Raw genomic sequence first — 25,226 nt, 5'->3', positions numbered from 1 at the left:
ATATCATCATAAATAACTTTACTATTGTTGTTGTTTACCTGTGGCAGTTTCTTTCACAATCATTCTCATAATTCGCTCAAGTGGTTTCCTAAAACAAGTAGTGAGTAGATATAAGTAGAAAACACTGCAGTAAACCTTTGTTGACTGGTTGGTTGTTTGAAGTAAATTCTGTTTGGAATAACTATTTAATAACATGGTGCTGATCACTGTTCTACAGAATCTTACATAGTTAAAAATTTTTTTTCTTAATGTTAGGACTTGTACAAAAAGGAATAAGGAGAATCAAGGTGTTGATTATTGGGCACAAATGAACTTTCATGGGTTACTGAGATATCTTTATAATTGAAATTCATAGCACAGAAAAAGAAGACTTGTAATGATTATATGAGCAATAATTATAAGTAATTTCTATGATCCCTACCTAATTTTCCCTTTTCTATTAACCAAAAAAAAAAAAAAAAAAAGACCAAGGAGGAGTATCCCAAAAGTGCTGTTTCCTGTGATTTCAGGTGACCCAAAATTTGACTGAGATTCATTGCCTGTTAATGGGATCTCTTACTTGGTTTATACTTTATCACCTTAGATTTATTTTGTTGCTCTTAGATTTGTCAAATGGGGCTGTTGTAAGGACATCATATCCAGCTTACTATGGACCAATTTTGTTCTCTACTTTTTCAAAATATAGTGTTTATTGATTGCCATGAAAAGTACAGAGGATAAAGTAATGAACAAAGGACTGTCCCTGACCTCAAAGAGCTTTCTTGTGGTTTTGGCCTATTTGCTTTGAAGAATACTGAATTTTGGACATGCCTGTGTTGCCTCCATTTACAATTGCTTATATTTGGTTTTGGTTACAATTCATCTTGTTCTTGTTATTTACAAATGATATTTCTTGAACTTTACTATATGTAAGGCACTGCGTTGAGTACCTTGGTGGTAATCATCTCATTTAGCATTCACTACAATAGGTATTATTATTATCTCAATTCAATAGATTATCAAATTGAGATTTGAAGACTGGTACATTATTCCAGGTTATACGAGGTGCTTATCTGGAGCTGGAACTCAAGTGTATTTTGTCTGTACTTTATAATTCAACATTTAATAGTTACAAAAAACTGTCTCATTCCCTTTAGTAATTCTTAACTTTGAGAATGTGTATAAGGGGGATGAGATATGAGAAATATGTTAGTGTTTTGTAATTCAAAGGGAATTTTTTTTTTTTTTTATTTGGCAGGTAGAGTTATAGGCAGTGAGAGAGAGACAGACAGAAAGGTCTTCCTTTCGTTGGTTCACTCCCCAAAAGGCCACTACATCTGGCGCTGCGCCTATCCGAAGCTAGGAGCCCGGCGCCCCCTCCTGGTCTCCCATGTGGGTGCAAGGCCCAAGCACTTGGTTCACCCCCCAACCAGCGCGCTGCAGCCAGCGCACCGCGCTGATCTGAAGCCAGGAGCCAGGTGCTTCTCCTGGTCTCCCATGCGGGTGCAGGACCCAAGGACCTGGGCCATCCTCCACTGCCTTCCCGGGCCACAGCAGAGAGGTGGACTGGAAGAGGAGCAACTGGGTCTAGAACCCTGTGCTGCAGGCGGAGGATTAACCAAGAGAGCCACGGTGCTGGCCTCCAAAGGGAAATTTTCTAAATAATGTCCCTCAGGTCTTCTGCTCAGAGATTCTGATCTTCCCTTTTGTGGTAGGATGGACCTGAGATTTGATTTAAGTGAACTCCTAGGGAATTTTTCTTCATCCAATGCTGGTTGAAAACAATCAGGAATCAGTTACTTTGCTGCATGATTGACTACATTTCTTTCTTTTTAAAAAATATTTATTTATTACTTTACTTGAAAGGCAGAATTATAGAGAGGCAGAGAAAGAGAGAGGTTTTCCATCTGCTGGTTTACTCTCCAAATGGCTGTAATGGCTGGAGCTGTGCTGATCCGAAGCCAGAACCAGGTGCTTCCTCCTGGTCTCCCATATGGTGCGGGAGCCCAAGGACTTGGGCCATCTTCTACTGCTTTCCCAGGCCGTAGCAGAGAGCTGGATCAGAAGTGGAGCAACCGGGACTGGAACCGGCGCCCATATGGGATGGTGGCATGCAGGCAGAGGCTTTTCCTTGTTATGTCACAGCGCCAGCCCCCTTGACTACACTTGTTACTTCATTCTTACAGGCATCAGATTTCCAATTGGGATTCCTGATTGGTTTTTGACTTTCACATTTCTTCTTTGTTCTGGTATTCAGCTCTGTTCCCCAGCCCCACATTAGATGGGGTGCAGTGGCACTGGGGCTCCCAGTCTTTGGCTGCTTAGCAAAATGCTGTAGGCCTTCAGGTTGGGCTCCCTAGTAGTCTTTTTCCAGCCACCATAAAAAAAGAGTCTTTATTTTCAATATTTCTTCACATGGGGCTTTAAATCAGTTTTAGTGGGAGGCCAAAAAGTACAGTGCAATGGATTTAGGAAGAAATTTAGGAAGAAATGGTTCCAGTAAAACGATACTGGAAAGTGGATGACTAGTAGTGAATTCCTTGGACCAGATAGCTCCGGAGGGCAATTGGTGTTTTCAGGTGACCTCTGAATCTTCTGAACATTTGAGGAGAAAATAAGAAAAAGACTTATCTGCTGACTTTGGAAGTTACATAATTTCTTCTCACTGTTTAATTAAAACCAATAAGAATTTATGCAGTCCCTTTTTCATAGAGTACTTTGATAGGTGGCTTAAATGGTATCATGCAAACACTGTTCTTAAGAAGACTAGGAGACGGCCGGCACCATGGCTCACTAGGCTAATCCTCCACTTTGTGGCGCCGGCACACCGGGTTCTAGTCCCAGTCGGGGCGCCGGATTCTGTCCCGGTTGCCCCTCTTCCAGTCCAGCTCTCTGCTGTGGCCTGGGAGTGCAGTGGAGGATGGCCCAAGTCCTTGGGCCCTGCACCCCATGGGAGACCAGGAGAAGCACCTGGCTCCTGGCTTCGGATCAGCACGATGTGCCGGCTGCAGCGGCCATTGGAGGGTGAACCAATGGCAAAAAGGAAGACCTTTCTCTCTGTCTCTCTCTCACTATCCACTCTGCCTGTCAAAAAAAAAAAAAAGACTAGGAGAAAGAATACATGCAAATAACAATAAATAAAAATCATAAACTCTAAGAAATATGTGCAATTATTACATGTTAATAAAAATTTTAAAAAGTTTTTTTTAACAAGTATCTTTTTTTGGAAAGGCTTATTTATTTATTTGAAAGTCAGAATTACAGAGAGAGAAAGGGAGAAATAGAAAGATCTTCCATCTGCTGGTTCACTCCCCAGATGGCTGAAAGAGCCAAGGTTGGATCAGGCCGAAGCCAGGCCAGGAGCTTCTTCCTGGTCTCCCATGTGCATGGCAGGGGCCCAAGCACTTGGGCCATTATCTGCTGCTTTCCCCAGACCATTAGCAGGGAGCTGGATCAGAAATGGAGCAGCTGGAACACAAACTGTTGCCCATATGGGATGCCAACATTGCAGATGGCAGCTTTACCCACTATCCCACAATGCTGGCCTCTAAAAAGTTTAAGGAAATGGAAACATTAGCTATCCTTATTTGATCATTACAGATAGTAAATCTGTATATACACACACATATATCCATGCATATGTGTGTATGTGTATGTGTGTGTTTATGTAAAGAAATATCATGCTGTATGTAACAAACTATATAATTTCTTAAAAAAACCTGAGATGGAAATTACAGCAGAGATTTAAAGCAATGCCTATGAAATCCTTGGAAGCTATTAACATTTTAGTTCTAGGTATCTTTAAATTTAAAGAGCCACACTATAGCTATGCCTTAATGGAAAAGTAACTGTTAAGCCACAAGGAGCAGAAATAAGGAAGGATTGGGGACAGCAGCAGGAGAGGCTGGAATGTAAAGAGAGGATGAAGTCATGTAGTATCACTCATCTGCATTCGTTATTATCTGTCTTTGGGCTCAAGTGCAACGTTTCATTTGGGAAATTGATGAATCTGATAGGAACTAGCTCCTTTTTATTTCTCTTGACCAAGATTTAAGGGCACTAGCAGGTTCTCTTTTCTCTTAGTCATTCAGAGGGCTGACACTGAATTTGTTTCCCAAAGGATATGCATAGGAACACACAATCTCTTTTGATTTATTGTTCAGCATTTCTGTGTGACTTCTGTCACTCTCAGGGCAAAATGGCAATCAAGAGATTCAGGTAGACGTGCACTTTCCATCCATCAGTACTTATATATTATATGCCCCACAACACCAAAAACGAAAGAAAGAAAGAAAGAAAGAAAGAAAGAAAGAAAGAAAGAAAGAGAGAACCTAGATTTTGATTAAAAATGATTGTCCTGGGACTGCTGTTGTGGGGCAATGGTTAAGGTTCTGTCTGTAATGTCAGCGTCCCTTGGACTGCTGTTTCAGGTCCTGCTCTGCTTCTAATATGGCTCTCTGCTAATGTGCCTGGAAAAACAGCATATGGTGGCCCAAGTGCTTGTATTCCTGCCACGCTCGTTGGAGACCTGGGTGGGCTGTTTTTGGTATGGCTCAGCCCTGGCCATTTTGGTCATTTCTGAATGAACCAGCAGGTAGAAGATTCTCTCTCTCTCTGCCATTCAAATGAATTAATAAATAAACCTTTAAAAAATGATTGTCTTATTTGGGACATGCTCAAGCTGACTTGCCCCAAATGGTGGAGTTAGAAATGTGCCAGGGGATTCCCATACAATCCCATCAGAGTGGCATGTATCAATGCCATCTCACTAGTCCAAGGGATCTATTTCAGTTCACAATTGATCATACTGATAGGTCTAAGAGTCAAAGGGATCACACAAACAAGACTAATGTCTGCTAATACTAACTGATAGAATAAAAAAGGGAGAGAATGATCCAACATGGGAAGTGAGAGACACAGCAGACTCATAGAATGGCAGATGTCCTAAACAGCACTCTGGCCTCAGAATCAGCCCTTAAGGCATTCGGATCTGGCTCAAGAGCCCATGAGAGTATTGTAGGCATGGAAAGTCAAGACACTCTGGCAAAAACAAAACAAAACAAAACAAAACAAAACAAACCAAAAAACAAACAAACAAAAAAACACCCTAAATGAAAGATCTCTGTGAATGAGATCCCAGTAGAAAGAATGGGCCATCAAAATGAGGAGGTACCTTTCTCTGAAGGGAGTAGAGAACTTCCACTTTGACTATGACCTTCTCTAAATAAGATCGAAGTCGGTGAACTCAAAAGGCTTCCATAGCCTTGGCAACTCATGACTAGAGCCTAGGGAGATTACTGGCGCCATAAACAAGAGTGTTACATTGTTAAGTCAACAACAGGAGTCACTGTGTACTTACTCCTCATGTGGGATCTCTGTCCTTAATGTGTTGTTCAATGTGAATTAATGCTATAACTAGTACTCAAACAATATTTTACACTTTATGTTCTGTGTGGGTGCAAACTGATGAAATCTTTACTTAATATATACTAAATTGATCTTCTGTATATAAAGATAATTGAAAATGAATCTTGATGTGAATGGAATGGGAGAGGGAGTGGGAGTTGGGAGGGTTGCAGGAGGGAGGGAAGTTATGGGGGGGGAAAGCCATTGTAATCCATAAACTGTACTTTGGAAATTTATATTTACTAAGTAAAAGTTAAAAACAAACAAAAAAATTTAAAACTCAGAAAAAAATGATTGTCTTTACTACTAATTAGTATGATTAAATTCTAGTAGTCTGAAAACTGATTATTAGTATCCAAATCCAATGTTCAGCATCAGGAAGCTAGTTAGGATGCTTATTAACTGTCAAATTTATTCTCCCCAGTAAAGTCATCACCCCAATATTATTGTCTTTTAATCCCCATCCAGTGTGCTCCTCTGCAGTTGATGCCCTTATATTTAATTATCTCAACCTAAAGAGATAGAAAATTAGTTAATCTTTTGCATGAAGTAGAAATTTACCTAAAGATTTTATTCCTAGTTCTCATTCTAGGGCTTCAGTGTTCCTAATTTTCCGTATATCATTTTCTTCTCAAGAATACTTGTTAGCTATGTTTCCTCAAGAGATATTACATTACCCTTCTTGAGAAAAGAATAAAATTTAGGTTTCCCTTCAAATTACAGGAGTCTAAGATTCCATTTTGATTAGTTACTTTGAAATGATTATAAGTACATAAACTGAAATTTATTGCTGCTTTAAAAAGTATGATCTGACTAAAAGGACACAAAGTCACTTATCACAGACTCTGCAGTGGATTACATCTATCTGTCTTTGTAACAGACTTTTAGTGAAATTCCGTTAGCTAGCCTCTTGGGATACAAAAGAGAACAATAATTATAGCTGATCTAATTTATGTGTTGCCTGTGACCTATATATTAACATAGTCACAAGAAAAAATTATACTACAAACAATGCATTCATAAACATGATTTCTTTAGAATATGTGTAATGAGCCAATTAGAGCACAATGAGTTTATGTTGGTTGATATTGATTTTAACCACAAAAACAACTCATGGAGGAGAGAAATCTTTGGGGCTTTTGGTGATGAGGTAGAGATTGGCTGAGATGTTGGGCTACATAAGAGGTTTAAAGCATGATTAGTAATTAGACAAATGAAAATGAAGAGAGATGTGTTGACTGGAAGAAGTCTAAGAAACACCTGCCCTTCCCTCAATGCAAATGTAAATTTCTACTTCTATGTATTTTCAGTATCGTTATGACTTATCATGTAGAATAGGACGAGTTTGAAGAAACTCTTCTGATTAGATCCTTGCTTGTGGTAACATTGCCAAGTTATTCATTTGGTCTTTTTTTTTTTTTTTTTTTTGCAGGGAAGCAAGATTTAACTTTTATTTAATGAATATAAATTTCCAGTTTACAGCTTATGGATTACAATGGCTTCCCCCTCCCATAACTTCCCTCCCACCCACAACCCTCCCCTCTCCCACTCCCTCTCCCCTTCCATTCACATCAAGATTCATTTTCAATTCTCTTTATATACAGAAGATCAATTTAGTATAAAGATTTCAACAGTTATTTTTTTTCTATCCTTAATATGGAGAAATGAAATAGAAACTTGAGAAATCATGCTATCTTAAGTGTATTCAGTAATGTGATTCACTTATTATTTGTATGTGAATAGAGATGATGATCCCTGATGGTAAGGACGATTCTTATTTGTTTGTTTTGCTTTTTTAACCTTCTTTATCATTAAAAAAAAACCTAGGTTATTGGAGATAATTGATAAATATTTGAGATATTGAGTGGAGGAAGGTTGTAGAGGTTATAATTGCCCATTGCCTCTTGGAATGTAATTCTGTGTAGGCTGAAGGGAAGCAGGGTTATGGAACTTGTAAACCTGCAACAGTTGATTTTGTTGGTTAGACTCAGAAACTTTGCTAATTGGAACCATATCAGTATGAACATGATAGCTCGTTTTGCACAGGGAATTGGAGTTACTTTGAAACAGTCTGAATTTCTGTAACCCATATTCAGAGCTTTAGATGAGGGATGCTAAACAAAACATTCCCAATTTATCTTAACTTTGTAGTTTCCAAGGAAACAGTCCATTTGCAGTCCAGACATGATATAAACCTTTTTACATCAAGCTCCTGCTTTGAACTATTTGAAACTCTATTTCATTTAAATTTTGCCTAAACTCCACCCTCCCCCACAAATCCTACAATAACCCTGCCTCTTCCTTTGTTTGATGAGAACCATTACACAGTTCCTTTGAAGTGCCTTCTTTGTTTCAGCAGGAAAATAAAACTGATTTTATTAAAATGTAAGTTTCTTCCTATAGTCTTTTTCAAATGAGCTTTATTAGTGATTTACCCACTACCACCGGCCCCTTCGGGGTTTGCCTCTTTTGGAGCCCCCCTTCATGTACTCTGGCTGGAGGTCTTTGACTCTAATAAATCTTGCTTTTAAATCTAAAAAAAACCCAAAAAAACAAAAAAAACAAAAAGCAAAACCCTTAATAATTTAGATTAAAATTTTAGGGAAACGGAAACTATTTTTCTTCACCAGTACAATAATCTTTGTTTAAACCAATTATTAGTTTTTACTCAATAATCTTTTTTTCAAATAATCCTTGTTTCAAAAGTACAGTATGGGGCCAGCACTGTGGCACAGGGGGTTAAAACCATGGCCTGCAGTGCTGGCATCCCATATGGGTGCCGGTTCGAGTCCTGGCTGCTCCTCTTCCCGTACAGTTCTCTGCTATGGCTTGGAAGCAGTGGATGATGGCTTAGGTGCTTGGGCCTCTGCACCCACATGGGGGACACTGAAGAAGCTCCTGGCTTTGGATCTGCTCAAGGTGAGGCCGTTGCGGCCATTTGGGGAGTGAACCAGTGGGTGGAAGATCTCTCTCTATGTCTCTACCTCTCTCTGTCTGTAACTCTGCCTTTCAAATAAATAAAATAAATCTTTAAAAAAAAGTACAGTACTGACTCATTGGATATATTTACTCGATGTACACAAGAGAAATATATTATAATTTCTATATATAATATATTATAATTTCTATAGTATAAAATATATAGTTTCCATATGTATAGGAACATAAAATCTTGGTCATTGCCAATGTTAGGTTTGTAAAAAAAATTAGGAAATTCTTCACTGCCACAGGGTAGTATTTTTTTTTTTTTGTCTCCCCTGTTCACTAGTATATACCAAGTATATAACAAGGTCTTCATGTGTTTTGTTCTCATTGTTTATTTATTGAATGCTCTATATACGTATACATCCCCACCTCTTTCACCCACCTGCCACATACTTCAGAGCTTTGGAGGGAGTGAAATAGTGATACAATTTCCATCTTAAAGAAGAAAATAGAAGCAATTGCTTGTACTACCTAGTCTTTTTCTATATTTTATAAGCTGATATGAGACTTTCCCCATTCACATGCTCCATGGCTCTTTAAATGTTTTGGAGTATCGTAACCTTTCTTTGGTCTTGGTCACTTATAAGATTAAAATCAGGAGCTGGTGTTATGGCCTAGTGGGTTTAGCTGTGGCCTGCAATGCCCGCACCTCATGTGAGTGCCAGTACATGTCACAGCCACTCACTTCCTATCTAGTTCCCTCCTAATGGCCTGGGAAAAGCCTATGTTTAGGTGCCTGCATCCATGTGGGAGACCTCAGATGCTGCTCTTGGTTCCTGGCTTGCAGCCATCTGGGAATGATGTAAATGGCATAACAACAAGTTAGAGAGAGGGAGGTAGCCTTTATCTGAATTGGCATATGGGACATGAATGACAAAGCTTTTTAGGCTGACTCATTAAAATAAGTGTGTTTGTGTGTTTGTGTGTGAGTATGTGTGTTTCTGTGTTATAGCAATGTTTCATTATTTACCCTCCATGATACATCATTTATATTCAATTTATTTCTCTAATTTCCACTTATTTCTCAAGGCCCTGAAATATTTCTACCAATATCAAGAATCCTGCCTAATTTCCCCAAAGGGGAAGACTGATTTGTTTTGTTTTCCCTCTGTTGATCCCTTGCATATCTAGTTTACAATGCTTTGAGTCAATAGCTAATGGCTTAGTGTTTATGGCCTGAATTATTGTCCACCTCTTTCAGTATTGTAATTTGTCCTCTAACTTCATTATGAGTTTTTGCATCCTTTACTACAATGTAAAAACTTAGGACAAAGTACTTGTAAGCCACTCCTGATGGTGAATTTCAGGATAGATTTTCAGAATGTTCAATAAAAGAATTTTTAAATTGGAATGTACAGTAGGTTGAGGCAGGTACATACTTTTCTGACAATTTTTAAATAAAACTTTTTTTTCTAAAGCTGTTTTATACTAATTTGAGTAAATTGAAGTATTTATAATAAATTTTGCTAAACGGTTACAAATGACTGGAACTTTTGCTTCTCTGAAGGGGTAATTTAAATGATAACCAAGGAATAGTCAACAGGGAAAACTATATATATTCTCTGACACTCAAGATACTTCTCCTTGACCATGAATACTTGAGACTGTTATGGGGTCATTCCATATTCTGTATTGTGGGTGTACAAACCTCTAGCTGACACTCAGTCTATTCATGTTTGCCCCAGAACAGTTTCACTTCAGATGTTTTTCTGCAATCTGTGTGCAGTGCCAAGAACATTGTACAGGACAAGATTATCCCATTCTAGGACACTGCCATCTCTTAAACTACTCGGGATAGTTTAATAACAGATGCATTGCTTGAAACTTACTAACAGAGAAATTCTTTGCTAGGTTCAAATTTTGATATCCCTTTGGAATATGTTTCTGTTCATGAGATCAAGCTGGTTTGCTGTTAAGTCTCATCTGGCTGTTTTATGCTAATCGAACTGATAGGATTGTTTTAAAAAAATTTTCTCTTCTGAATAGAGAAGGTTCATAATAGACCCACCTATCTGATTTTGCACAAAACCAAGTTGAAAGGGAAGTGGGGTTGCTCCTTTCCAGAACATGCCTCATGTCACAACTATAAAACACTGAAGATGAGGCCATATCTCTCCCCTGTATACTCTTTATGTCTTTTTTCCCCCCTATAATGGGGTACACAGAATACTGATAGAATTCTGTGATTGCTCTTTCAAAGTCAAAGTGTTTGTAGCTGACCAATACTAATACATTCCCTGAGTATATCTGAAAACATCAATCTTTTTTTTCCAATTGAATTGTAGCGACTAAGTTAACTGAAGGTTTGTTCCATTTTATACCCTTGCTCTGAACAGTCATGCTTTATTTGAAATGCACTAGGAATCTGGCTATGTAAAGAGACCTTAGGTTAATGCTTTTATAGGTTGGATAATCACCATTGCATCAATTGGGAATTTTATAAATTGGCATCTGAAAGAAAGGGCTTCCTGCGGTGAGTGTCCCATTGGCATTTATTTGTTCTACCTAATTCTGATATGCATGAGAGCACATGAAATGCGTGTCCTTCCTCTCTCCCCAGGATTTTTCTTGTTTTCTTAACAATACCAATCATTACTATTATTTCATCACAGAGTTTGCCATAGTTGGTTTTAAAGCATTTTTGTTTATTTATTTGTCATGCTGGTTTTCTAAAGCATTTTTATTTATTTATGAAGTAAAGAGAGAGAGAGAGAGAGAGAGAGAGAGAGAGAGAATTTCCATTCACTAGTTCACTCCCCAAATGCCCACAACAGCTGGGGCTGTGCTGGGCCTGAAGGTGAGAGCCCATTCCAGTTCTCCCATGTGGTTGGCAGCAATCCAGCTACTTGAGCCATCACTACTGTCTCCCAGATTGCACATTACCATGAAACTGGAATCATTATCTATGAAACTGGAGGAGTCAGGAGTCAAACCCAGGTACTCTGATGTGGGATGTGAGTGTTACCACTTGTGTCTTAACCTCTAGTTCAAATGACAACCATTCTGATAGCATGTGATAATGATATTCACCACCAGGAGAAATTCTGTTACTGTGAAATCAATTATAAGACACTTTTAAGTATTAGGTTAGATTCTATAAGGGCTGGCATTGTGGCATAATGGGTTAATCTGTTTTCTGCAATGCCAGCATTCCATATGAACACCAGTTTGGAACCAGCTGTTCCACTTCTGATCCAGCTGCCTGCTAATGTGCCTGGGAAAGCAACAGAAGTTCATTGGTTCTCTTTTTTTCCTCTCTCTTTCTCCCTTCCCCATTCCTGTAACTCTGACTTTCAAATAAATAAATAAATATTCTTTTTTTAAAAAATGAAAATTTGGATTCTATAACATGGAACTAGATGACAGTCTTTCTGTGTGACTTCAGATTATTACAATTTAAATAATTTTGCATTAAAAAGTACAAGTAGTTTTTTTTTTTTTTTAATTGGGCCTGTTTGGAGCTGGCGCTGTGGCACAGTGGGTTGATGCGCTGTCCTGAAGTGCCAGCATTCCACATGGGCGCCAGTTCTAGTCCCGGCTGCTCCACTTCCAATCCATCTCTCTGCTATGGCCTGGGAAAGCAGTAGAAGATGGCCCAAGTCCTTGGGCCCCTGCACCCATGTGGGAGACCTGGAAGAAGCTCCTGGCTCCTGGCTTCAGATCAGTACAGTTCTGGCCATTGTGGCCATCTGGGGAGTGAACCAGAGGAATTGAAGACCTCTCTCTCTGTCTCTACCTCTCTCTGTAACTCTGCCTTTCAAATAAATAAAATAAATCTTTAAAAAAATGGGCTTGTTATTACCTTCCTAAATTATAATTCTGCTTTGAATATGGCATTAACTCCACCTTTCACAGAGTAATTCTTAGAAGTATTATCAATTCATATGAAGCTTATATTCTAAATCTTGGGGTGTCCACCTTAATAGATTAGTAAAGTGATGATAATAGATTAATAAACTGAGACTATGAGAGGTCAGGTGAATAGCAGTTTGACTCAGGACAATGCCTGGTTCATAGTAACCTCTCAATTAATATGTGTATAATGAAAGAATGAATGAACTTATTTGAGATCATCTATTAAGTGACAAAAAATAAAATCACAACTTACATCTCTCTGATTCATAAGTTCTTTCCAAGACATTGCTTATCTCTCAGCCCAAACCTGATAAAATATAAGGTATCCCTTTTTGATTCTTAAAGACTTCATAAAGTTTTAATTTTCTTCATTTCTATTTTGACCAAATTAAAAGATAACTGATAATAATATAAAGAGGGCCAAAATATGAACTATGCATAACTTGGAACATGCAGCTATGAATTCTACTATCAATGCAAGCCTGTTTTAAGTCCAAAGGAAAGAGCTTACATACAAGCAAAAATTCATTTACTTAAGATTATAATATGAAGAGGAGAGATTAGGACTTTGTATCCTTTGCAGTATTAAATAGATCTTACTGAATTGGATTCATGTGAAATATCAGTTAATTCAGGTCATCCAGAATCCAGAAATCAGGAAGGTCAAAGTAGTGCAAATATTTCATTTTGAGGAAGATCAGTTATGCAGAGAATATCTTAAAGGAAATTCCAACAAAGAGTTTCAGATGGCCAGCTGGCTCACAGCCGATCAGTGTAGATGCACTATTCAGCACACACTACGTAATTGTGAGTTATTACTGCTACTGTGGTAGAAAAATGGTCAGGAGGAAGTCTTTCTTGATTTCCTGTCTACCCCTACAGAATGTTCTCTTTTATGTGTCTATGTAAATAACCATCTTAAATCACCTGATATCTTTCACTTGCCCTTGTTCAACCATATTTTTGCCTTATCTTCTTTAGCAGATTGTGGACTAATTGGATAAAGAAATTTTTTTTTTGTTCTCACCTAACATGGAACTTTTTGTGCAGTAGGTATAGTCAGGAAAATAAGGAAGGGAAAAATTCAAAAGTGAATAAGAAATAATACTTTAAAATAACAAGTTAACTGTGTCCCATTTTTACATATCCTAAGTTCATCACAACAACTACCTGCTTTAACCCTACCAATAATTCTTTGATAGTGTTATTAGTAAGATTTCGTGGATGAGAGAATTGAAGTTTGAAGATGGTAATTTACTAAAGACCTCAAAATCATCTGTTGCATCTTTTTCACTCCAAACACCTTGTGTTTAATCTAATATTCAGTGTTGCTTAGAAGGAGAGGAAAAAAAAAGAGAGAAGAAGGAGTGAAAAATTGTGGAGGAAAACAGAAGGGAAAGAAGACAGGAAGAAAATAGAAATAAGGGAGGCAAGATTACTTCCATATAAACAAAATTAAATAGTGATGTATAGCCTTGACAAATTGTCTTTACAATCAAAGGTGCAAACCAGAATTTTGGCTTTTTTGCTTAGTTAGCAACTAGTGCCTTTTTCTTAAGACTCTGGTTAAGAGTTGTAAGAATGACCAGTTAATTTTCAAAGTATGAAAATCATCATTTCACAATGTTTTCTATCATGAGATGATTTATTATTTTAATTTTCTTTTTTTATTTTATTATTTTTTATTTTTTATTTCATAAATGTGAATTTACAAAGTGCAACTTTTGTCTTGTTGTGGCTCCCCCCCCCAACCTCCCTCCCTCCCGTGGCCCTCCCCTCTCCCTCTCCCATCCCGCCCTTTATTGAGTTTCATTTTCAATTACCTTCATATACTGAAGATCAACTTCGTATATACTAAACAAGGATTTCAACAGGCTGCATTCACACAACCGCACAAGGTATAGGGTATTGTTCGACTAGTAGTGTTTTTAAGTTTCATAGTAAAACACATTAAGGACAGAGATCCTACGTGGGGAGCATGTACCCAGTGACTCCCGTTGTTGATTTAACAATTGGCACTCTTATTTGTGACGTCAGCAATCACCCGAGACTCTTGCTATGAGCTGTCTAGGCTATGGAAGTCCCTTGAGTTCACCAACTCTGAACTTGCTTAGTCAAGGCCATGTCACAGTGGAGGTTTCTTCCTCCTTTCAGAGAAAGGCGCCTCTCTCCTTGATGGCCTGTTCCTTCTGCTGGGGTCTTGTTCACCAGAATCTTTCATTTAGATTGTTTTTTGCCACCGTGTCATGGCTTTCCATGCCTGTGAGACTCTCATGGACCTTTTAGCCAGATCCGAATGTCCCAAGGGTTGATTCTGAGGCAGGAGTGCTGTTTTGGGCGTTTGCCATTCTATGAGTCTGCTGTGTGTCCTGCTTCCCCCGCAGGATCATTCTCTCCCTTTTAATTCTATCCTTCATTATTTGCTTACACTGGTCTTATTTGTGAAATCTCTTCGACACATACCCTATCTTTTTGATTGGTTGTGTATTTATACTTATCACTTTACCAAGTGCGCTGGCATTGGTACCTGCCTCCTTGGTAAGATTGAGTTGAAATCCCCTGGCACATTTCTAGTTCCACCATTGGAGGTAAGTCCGAGTGAGCATGTGCCAACCTATATATCTCCTCCCTCTCTTATTCCCACTCCTATGTTTAACATAGATGCTAAGAAACATACTACCTAAGTTCATTATGGCTTAAGTAAATTTAGAGAGGTAAGTACCTCTGGCATTTTTGAGAGTTGGCAACTGTTTCAGATGTCTTCGTAGCTTTTTAACTCACCCATAATAACATAGTGGCCTAGATAATTTACAGAGCATATTATCTTCAGTACTTAAAATTATTTTGAATTCCTAATTGAAAATGAGACAAAAGAGAAAAACAAAAAAGAATTTATAGAAAGTGAGATAGAGCAAGTAAAGAAAATTTTAACAGAGACTCCTCTGTGAAGAAGTGAGGACAACTAAGATTCTCTTAAAAAATTAAGGGAAGTTCCTTGTCTTTCCATGATACTTACAATGCTTGTTTTGGAAAATGACAAAGGTAATAAAAATGATGAGCATCATTGTAATCCTACAAGCTGATAACATTCATTCACTTTACACACATTGTGAAAAGCTAGTCACTCTCAGGGAATGCAAAACATACCTAAATCATTTAACTCTCAACCTCTGCTAAGTGTGTGTCATATGCTCATAAAAAAGATTAAAGTTCCAAGATTATTTCCAGTGCTTGCACTGAATGAGGGAAAAAGCACATTATGATGCTTTAAGAAAAATCATAGGTTGGGTTAGGAGCATGATGTGTTCAGGAACTTCAAGGGTTAAAGAAACTACAATTTGACATGATAGCCATGAATTTAAATTCTCTGCTATTCTTCTTAAGGAGGAAATGACGTAAATGAAGATGACATAAGAAATAGCAGTATATTTCTAGTGGGAATGGAGAGAACTGTTACCTTTTGCTAGTTAGTACTTATTCATGTAATATGGTGCCCTAAGGAATATGTTCAAAGTATATTTTTCCTTAATGATTTTTAAATTGAAAAATTCTAAAATTCTTATTAATATGTACTTTGGGAAATGAAATTCAAATCAAATATATACCACTGGCCTGGTCAAAGTCTTCTATCATGTTTCCTCATGATCTTAAGTTTCTCTTCATTATCTTTGGCAAATATTATGAAAAGTTGTTTGGGGGCCAGTACTGTGGTGCAGCGGGTTAATGCCCTGGCCTGAAGCGCCGGCATCCCTTATGGGCGCCAGTTCTAGTCCCAGCCGCTCCACTTCCAATCCATCTCTCTGCTATGGCCTGGGAAAGCAGTAGAAGATGGCCCAAGCCCTTGGACCCCTGCACCCATGTGGGAGACCTGGAAGAAGCTCCTGGCTCCTGGCTTCGGATCAGCGCAGCTCCGGCCATTTTGGCCAACTGGGGAGTGAACCATCAGATGAAAGACCTCTCTCTCTGCCTCTCCTTTCTAACTGTGACTTTTAAATAAATAAGTAAATCTTTTAAAAAAAGAGAAAAGTTGTTTGTTTCAAACTAAAACCTTTCTGATGGATTTTGAAAACAGAAAGATCAATGTCAGAAAAACTACTACTTTGTGACACATTACATTACACAACTGTATTATTCTGTTTGCATGTAAATATCAGTTTCAAACAAGCTTCCATATTAACATGATAGAATAAAGTTTTAATTTGGAAGGAAGTAAATCATCTATTCAAAGAGAAAAAATTATAAAATTATACTTTCGTATTCTTAAATTCTTTTGATAGAGGAACTCTTTTCAGAGGACTGGTATTTTAATTTCTAAAAATGAAAGTAAATAAGCAGAACTAAAAACTGCATAGAAAAGTGAATGACATGGTGACAGAGCCAAAGTCATGGTTATACAGCAGACTCAGAGACTCAGACTTGTGGATTCAGTAACTACCTAATACCTGCTGCTTCTGTGACTTTGGTCAACTTTGCCATTGCCTTCTCACTTTCTTCAGCTGTGAAAAGGAGATAATAATTGTCCATATTTCATATGATGGTTTTGGATATTAACTGAAATATAAATGTTACTTAGGAAAGTTCTTGGCATGAAATATGTTTCATAAAAGCACTTCTTAGAGTTGTCTGGGAGGTGTTGAAGGATGGTAGTCGCCCTGATAAAGGAAGATCTCCAAGAAACCAAAGAGCAGAGCAAGGCAAGAAAAAACATGAATCACATCCACCTTGGTATAGGAAGAAGAGGTTCACAGAATAACTTGAGCTTTTCATTCATGTCACAGCCACCGAACACATGGAATGAAGCATATTAAAATGCTGTGTAATAACTATGGAGAGACACATACAATTTTCATTTGCAAATATAAAGAAATTTTTTTTAAAAAATAATGAAAAGAAAACAATCATTTTTGAAAGTCCACAAACATATTTACAAATTAATGAATACATTGAAAGTAAGTTTCAGGTTCCTAATATAGAATAAATGGTATGTATTTTTATAACTTTTAGATATTGTTTTTTTTCCATTGGTTTTGTTTTTTATTTATTTATGTATTTATTTATTTTTGACAGGCAGAGTCAGACAGTGAGAGAGAGAGAGAGACAGAAAGAGAGTTATAGACAGTGAGAGAGAGACAGAGAGATAGGTCTTCCTTCCGTTGGTTCACTCCCCTAATGGCTGCGCCGATCCAAAGCCAGGAGTCGGGAGCTTCTTCCCGGTCTCCCATGCAGGTTCAGGGACCCAAGCACTTGGGCCATCCTCCACTGCCCTCCCCAGCCACAGCAGAGAGCTGGACTGCAAGAGGAGCAACCAGGGCTAGTACCCGGTGCTCCAACTGGGACTAGAACCTGGGGTGCGGGTGCTGCAGCAGAGGATTAGGCAAGTGAGCCATGGCACCAGTCTTCACTGGTTTTGACACAGTATCTGCCTTTTGGGTATTGGGTTATTGCCTTTTGTTATTGTTTTCATTTTCAGTTTTACCAATGTCATCTTCCTAAAAAACAGGAGGGTTCTGAGGTTATGTTTAGACCCATTTTTCCTTCCTAAAAAATATTGGACACAAGTTTTTACAAATTTAAGAAGTATGTGGAGCAGGTTGAAGAAAAGGAGGATTGAAAAAGGAAGGATACGTTTCAGAAGGTGTGATAGAATGTACATTATACAATGGAAACAGTTTCCTCAACCCCCGAGGAAATTTCAAGTGAAACCAGAATGGCAGAGCTTAAAAATAGCTTTGAAAGTTAACAGGCCACTGGGCAAAATAAATACTTAGGATATCAATTAAAGCAGCAAGGGAATGGATTATGTATAAACCAAGTGAAAGTTGCCCGGAATGAAAGTCTCTGGAGGTAATTAAAATGAAATTAAAGCCTGCTGTTTGAACAAGAATTGTGGTCTTTATTATTTCTGAAAAGTTAGAGAAGAATTTAAATAAACAGCTTGAACTGAGATTAAATATCAATTCTAAGATGCCATTTGTTAAAGCCTTTGTCTGAAATAAAATCATATGAAGGGAGGGCCCATGGAAGGGGATAGTGTTGAGTTATAAAAGAGAAGGATGCATAGGAAACAAATATACTGGCACCTGGAAACAGGAGATGTTAGTGTGCAGTAAATATGAAAATTTAAAAGAGGGGGGGAAGAAGGGGCTAGCCAATTGCTGAAATGGCTTATAGGTGACTGATTATCTTAAGCAAGCCACATTCCTTGCGAGATCTTGACTTTTGTTATTTCTCTTTGGTTTAGCCCTCACCAACAATTTCTGGCTAATTTAATGGCTATAGAAAAAGAAATTAATTGTTAACTGATTCCTAGCAGCTGCTTTTTTGGAATTTCAAGCAGATCTTTAGTTCAAAACTATTGCAACAATTCTGTTGTCTATTTTAAAAGAATGGGGAAGGAAAACTATGTTTGAAAAGGCAGAACTGGGGTGTTTCTGGAAAGTGCCTCTCCCCAAATATTCTTAAGACCTATGACTACGGTGATAATACTTAGCAGAGTTTAGTTGGAGTCAACTGAATATTGATGCTTTAAAATGTAAACTATAGCTCTTTACATAAATCAATAAAATAACTGATGTCCAGTGTTTGAAATAGTTATGAATTATCCAGTGTGTTTTAGGTTAGTTAAATTAAATTAAACCTTGACTGAGGTTTAGGTTGATTTTGAAAGTATATTTATTTATTTATTTATTTAAATTTTATTTATTTATTTATTTTATTTATTTATTTTTTTAACTTTTATTTAATGAATATAAATTTCCAGTATACAGTTTATGGATTATAATGGCTTCCACCTCCCATAACTTCCCTCCCACCCACAACCCTCCCCTCTCCCGCTCCCTCTCCCCTTCCATTCACATCAAGATTCATTTGCAATTCTCTTTATATACAGAAGATCAATTTAGTATAAAGCTTTCAACAGTTTGCACCCACATAGAAACACAAAGTGAAACATACTGTTTGAGAACTAGTTATAGCATTAAATCAAAATGTACAGCACATTATGGACAGAGATCCCACATGAGGAGCAAGTGCACAGTGACTCCTGTTGTTGACCCAACAAATTGACACTCTAGTTTATGGTGCCAGTAACCACCCTAGGCTCTCGTCATGAGTTGCCAAGGCTATGGAAGCCTTCCAAGTTTGCCGACTCTGATCATATTTAGACAAGGTCATAAAAGACAGAGTGAGGATAGTAACCAATGATCCTAAGAGTGGCATTTACCAGGTTTGAACAATTATACAGCATTAAGTGGGGAAGAGGACCATCAGTACACACAAGTTGGGAGTAGAGCCATTGGTGGTAGAGTAGAGGTTATGATTACAAAGGAATGAGGCCCAAGTGCACTAGACAGGGTCTAGAACAAAGGACAGAGTCATTATTAGAGGAGCTAAGAAAGGTGCTGTCTAAGCTACAATTAAGTTTTCTGATTGAGAGACAAGTAGAACCTGATAGAAGGGGCTTGATAATAATATGTTGAGCTTTAGGCTTTGTAAGTGAAGAGGCCCAGGCCTATCTATCTCTTCACATGGGGTACATCCTAAGGGAGGTGTGAACCTCCTAGGGGAAGGCACTCTGTTGACTTTCATTACTTGGCTAGCCTGGGAGGAGAGCTGGCCAGGTAAAGGCAGGTGGCATCTCTAACAGGAAATTTACAGTTCTGCCTGCAATGTTGCTGACCCTACTTGGCTGTCCCCTCAACTGCAGTGGTCACTTTGGAAGTTGGGCTGAGTGAAGGGCTTTTCAGCTTAGAGCCAATAAGATCTGTGGCTCTGACCTGGCATCCTTCGACTCCAGGGCAGGTCCATTTCCAGTGATCCAACTCTTGGCAGAGCTGCCAGGGCTCTTCACAAGCTGATTTCTGCTGAAGCCCAGGCTTACCACATTGAAAGCCACTGCAGTGGACTGGCCTGTTGGGTCTCCTTGAGGGCAGATCACTGTATAGATCAGCCATTAATAGGCCTGCCACCCATTGCTTCTGATGCCTAGCTTTCTTTTCCTCCAGGGTTTTGTTAAAGCAGACCAGAGGATGCAAGTCAAGGGAGTGCCCAAGTCCCATCTCTAATCTTCGGTGGCCTGAACTACAAGTCTATAGTCACAGGCATGTTCTGTAGTAGTTTTTCTAAGGTAGACAATGCCCATGAGGAAAATTATATTCTCACTTTAAAACTTTCTTTCCCTTTTGACAGGCAGAGTGGACAGTGAGAGAGAGAGAGACAGAGGGAAAGGTCTTCCTTTTGCCGTTGGTTCACCCTCCAATGGCCACCACGGCTGGCATTCTGCGGCCCGCACACTGCGCTGATCTGAAGGCAGGAGACAGGTGCTTCTCCTGGTCTCCCATGCGGGTGCAGGGCCCAAGCACTTGGGCCATCCTCCACTGCACTCCCTGGCCACAGCAGAGAGCTGGCCTGGAAGAGGGGCAACCAGGATAGGATCGGTGCCCCGACCGGGACTAGAACCTGGTGTGCTGTTGCCGCAAGGTGGAGGATTAGCCTGTTGAGCCATGGCCCCGGTCCAAAAGTATATTTATTTATTTGTGAAGCAGAGTCATGCACACTGAGAGGGAGGGGGAAGAGAGAGGGAAGGGTTGGGAAGAGCAAGAGAGAGGGAGAGAAACAGAGAGAGAGAGGGCTCTGATCCACTGGTTCACTTCCCAAATGCCTGCAATAATATGGGCTGTGCCAGACTGAAGCTGGAGCTAGGAACACAATCTAGGTGTTTCCCACATATTTGACAGGAACCTAGGGTCTGCCTTAGAAAATAACTGGGTTCCAGAGCTGGAACTGGGTGATAAACTAAGTTACACTAATGTGGAATGTGGGCATCTAGCCAACAGGCTGAAATCATATGAGGCTATGATATTTTAGGGGATTTTTTGCACCCATCAAGGAAAATGATGTGAGAATTACTTTTAAATGATCAAAAAAGACATGGTTCTATGTCTCTAATTACAGACTGGGCAAAGAGCTTCTATCCGATGCTGTTTCAAGGGTGCACAAGGCTTTGTTCTTCGTCAGTATCCTATATGCAGGCCTTGAAGAGAAGTCTCATGCCTTCCCTCCCTGGAAAGTCCAGGAGGAGCATATCAGGCATGGAAAGCCAAGACACTCCAACAAAAGAGGTCCTACACAAAGGACCCCTGTGGTGAGAACCCAGAGGAAAGAAGGGGCCACCAAAGAAGGATGTACTTTTCTCTGAAGGGAGGAGAAAACTTCCACTTTGCTTATGGCTCTGTCAAGCTAGTGGTTCCAAAATGCTTCCATAGAGGAGACAGATCATGTCAAGAGCCTTGGGTGATTACTGATGTTGTACATAGGAGTGTTATTTGTTAAATAAACACAAGAATCGCTGTGCACTAACTTCTGATGCAGGACCTCTGTCCCCAAGGTGTTGTACCGTGAAATTTAATAGTAAAACTTGCTCTCAAGAATCACTTCCTTCTAGTATATTAAAAGGAGGATATTATTTTGTCTCATAGGTTAATAGTTATGTCCAAGAGCTCATAAAAGAAGTAACATCCTTGGGTTCTTTAAAGACAAGTAAGTTTCTAAAAGGAAAGAAGAGGGAGGAAGGAAGGGAAAAGAGGAAGAGGGAAAAAAAAAACCCAAATAGTTAATGAGCAACAGCTATTTGGTAAGTCAAAGATGAATGATATATAATTCTTGATCTTGAGAATTTTACTATTGATTGGATAGTCAGATGGTTTAAAATTTAAGAAAACCACAAAATGTGAAATGTACAATGCATTAAGGAATGTTAGAAAACAGATATTCCATTGCATGTAGGGAGATCGTCTCAGAGAAAGTATGATTTTAGCTGACTCTTGAAGGGTGGACAGTAATTTATCAGAGAACAAAGGAGAATTCCTGTAGGGACTTGCAAAGAAAAACCAGAAGGGATTCAACAAAGAATTAATTCTTATGTATGAAGGAAAGTAGAGTTTATGGATGGAAGGACTTATAGCAAAATGATTAGAGCATACCTGGGTGCTTAGGACTTGGAATAATGCCCGTTTCCACCTGTTTCCCTGACTAGGAACTGGTGAAGTGTCATAACACGCTGCAGTGAGTGCACAAAAGGAGCTTGCCTCTGGACTAATCACTAGTATGGTCCCAACTAACAAATCTTGAAAGCAAGGCACAGAAGGATCAAACTGATCCAAGTAAGTTAAATTTATCATAGAGCAAAGCTCCAGAATATTTAGAGGAATATGAAAATATCAAGTAGCCAACAAATTAAAATTCAGAATGCCTGATAATCAATAAATAGTTAACCATTTCTTGGAACAGGTGTTTGGTAGCAGTTAGGGTGCTTCTCAGGACTCTTGTATCCCATATCTGAGTGCCTGAGTCAGAGTCCCGGCTCAGCTCCTGATTCCCCCATTCTGCTAATTCACACACTGAGAGGCATCAGATGATGGCTCAAGTAGTTGGGTTCCTGCTGCTCACTTGGGACACCTGGATTTTGTTAAAGAAAAATTTGGACAGTAATAGATATGTTCATTATTGTGATTGTGGTGATGGTTTCATGGGCTTTGCATATGTCTAAACTTAACACAGTGAACACGTGAGATATTTGCAGTTTATTGGATTGTTAATTACCTCAATAATGCTGCTCTTTTATAAAAAACCTTATGTAGTAGAAAAATAACTATATAAAAGCCTGAAGCAAGCCTCTCTCTCATCTATTGATTCCCAAGGTGCACATTAGCAGGAAGTTGAATCAGGCACTCTGATATGGGATGTGGGTATCTCTGGTGGCAACTTAAACTCTATACCAAACACCTACTCTGCACCTTTCTCTTTTAAGTACATTAAAACATATCTGGTTGTAAAGTTTCTTATAATTATAGATGCATAAAAGTATAGGAAACTCTTCTAGGAAGCAGGTGTGGCATAGTGGGTTAAGCTACCCTCTGAAAAGGTTGCATCCCATATCTGAGTGCTATTCAAGTCGTGGCTAACCTACTATAGATACAGCTTCTTGTTAATGTACCCCAGAATGCAGTGAATGGTGCCCAACTACTAGTGTCCCTTCCTCCTACATGGGAAACCTGGATGGAATTCTGGCTCCTAGCTTTCATCTGGTATAGTCCTGGCTGTTGTGGTCATTGAGGAGTGAACCAGCAGATGGAAGATCTCTTTCTGTCTCTCCCTCTCTGTCACTTTGCCTTTCAAGTAAGTAGATATATATGTAAAGTGATTAAAAAAGAAAAATAGGCCGGCGCCGCGGCTCAGTAGGCTAATCCTCCGCCTTGCGGCGCCGGCACACCGGGTTCTAGTCCCGGTCGGGGCACCAATCCTGTCCCGGTTGCCCCTCTTCCAGGCCAGCTCTCTGCTGTGGCCAGGGAGTGCAGTGGAGGATGGCCCAAGTGCTTGGGCCCTGCACCCCATGGGAGACCAGGAGAAGCACCTGGCTCCTGCCATCGGAACAGTGCGGTGCGCTGGCCGCAGCGCGCCTACCGTGGCGGCCATTGGAGGGTGAACCAACGGCAAAAGGAAGACCTTTCTCTCTGTCGCCCTCTACTGTCCACTCTGCCTGTCAAAAATTTAAAAAAAAATTAAAAAAAAAAATAAAAAAGAAAAATAAACATCTATTCAGAGTATTTTTTTCTTCTCACACTGCATCTGAAGCACAAATATATAATATTAGCATGAAACAAGGTAGAGGTATAAACAGAGGTCAGGAATTCAAGGCATGCTAATTCAAAATGTAATTTTAACTTTTATTTAAGATAACTATATTTCATTTTGCGTTTTTACAGAATTAAAAATTTACTAGGACATTATTGAGAATACCCAAGACTATTTACTGGAGCTGAAATGTAAAAATAAGGTGGCAAAGGGCCAATAATTTATGGATATGATTCAGTAAAAGGAAATTGAACTTAAAAATCACAAGAAAATGCCTTCCTAATAATTTCTCATTGTAATATTGACTCCATATACTGAAAACTGGACAGAAAACCCCCCATAAAACAGATATCCAGGAAGAGTTAAGAGGAGAATTAATTTTTGCCCTTGGCATTGTAAGATTATTCCTTATCATGCACTCACTTTCATTTGACATAATGTAGCTTAAAAATCCTTATAAATAGATTTTATCAAATATTGTTTCAATCCCTTCCTTAAGAAATTTATCTCTTATATTTGTAGTCTTGAATATCATTCAAATCATGATCTTTAGCATATTTAGCTCTCCATTTTGATGTAATCAACCTTGCCTCATTCACTGATGGTTTTACACCTGTTTTGACATTTACACTTTGCTGATATCATCTACCAAGTTGGTCAACAATACCTAGACTACCAAGAGTTTCTGTTTCTCTCTTTAGCTACTTTCCTTGTGGCGGTTTCCCTAGTAATTAATAACCGTGTTTTGTGTATGTGTGTGTGTGTGTGTGTATGAAATTACATACAGTCAATGACACACAGTATGTTAGCTTCTTGTTGGCAAGTTAATAAAAATATTTATTAGGGAGAAAGTAAGGTTAATTAAAATGAGATTGGTGTTCCTTTGCCATTCAGTTATTTGCAGCTTATCATTTCCTTCTTGTAGAGTAAATTTGATTGACACTCATTTTAAGAGAGTATGCATATTTTCCTTGAGAAATCATCATGATTTCTTTTTATTATTCAATAAGAACTTTGTCTTCTAAAATTTCCTGCATTGTACCTATAAACCAAGATCCCATTACCAAATGTTATCTTGCTTCCTAAGTGACAGGATAGTTATGGTGCTTTTGCTGTGTGCTAACAAACATGGGCAGTAAGTTGGGACAGTTGGTGAGAAAGGATGTGGCGAAAGGTGGCCAGTGAAATGTGTATTTAGTCATTAGTTTCACCAGAAAACTAACTCCTGTATCTACTTTAAATGAGGTCAGATATTATTTAGGATGGCTAATAAATACTTTGTGTATTGCCAGAATGATGCAAGGGTAAAATAATTCATTATTTTTTTTTCTGAAATGATCTTGATACTGTGTAAGCATTCCCTGTATCCT

Source organism: Lepus europaeus, chromosome 17, assembly GCF_033115175.1.
Source record: "Lepus europaeus isolate LE1 chromosome 17, mLepTim1.pri, whole genome shotgun sequence".
Taxonomy (NCBI): Eukaryota; Metazoa; Chordata; class Mammalia; order Lagomorpha; family Leporidae; genus Lepus; species Lepus europaeus.
The sequence above is the reverse complement of the archived record's forward strand: the minus strand, read 5'-3'. Positions refer to the sequence as shown.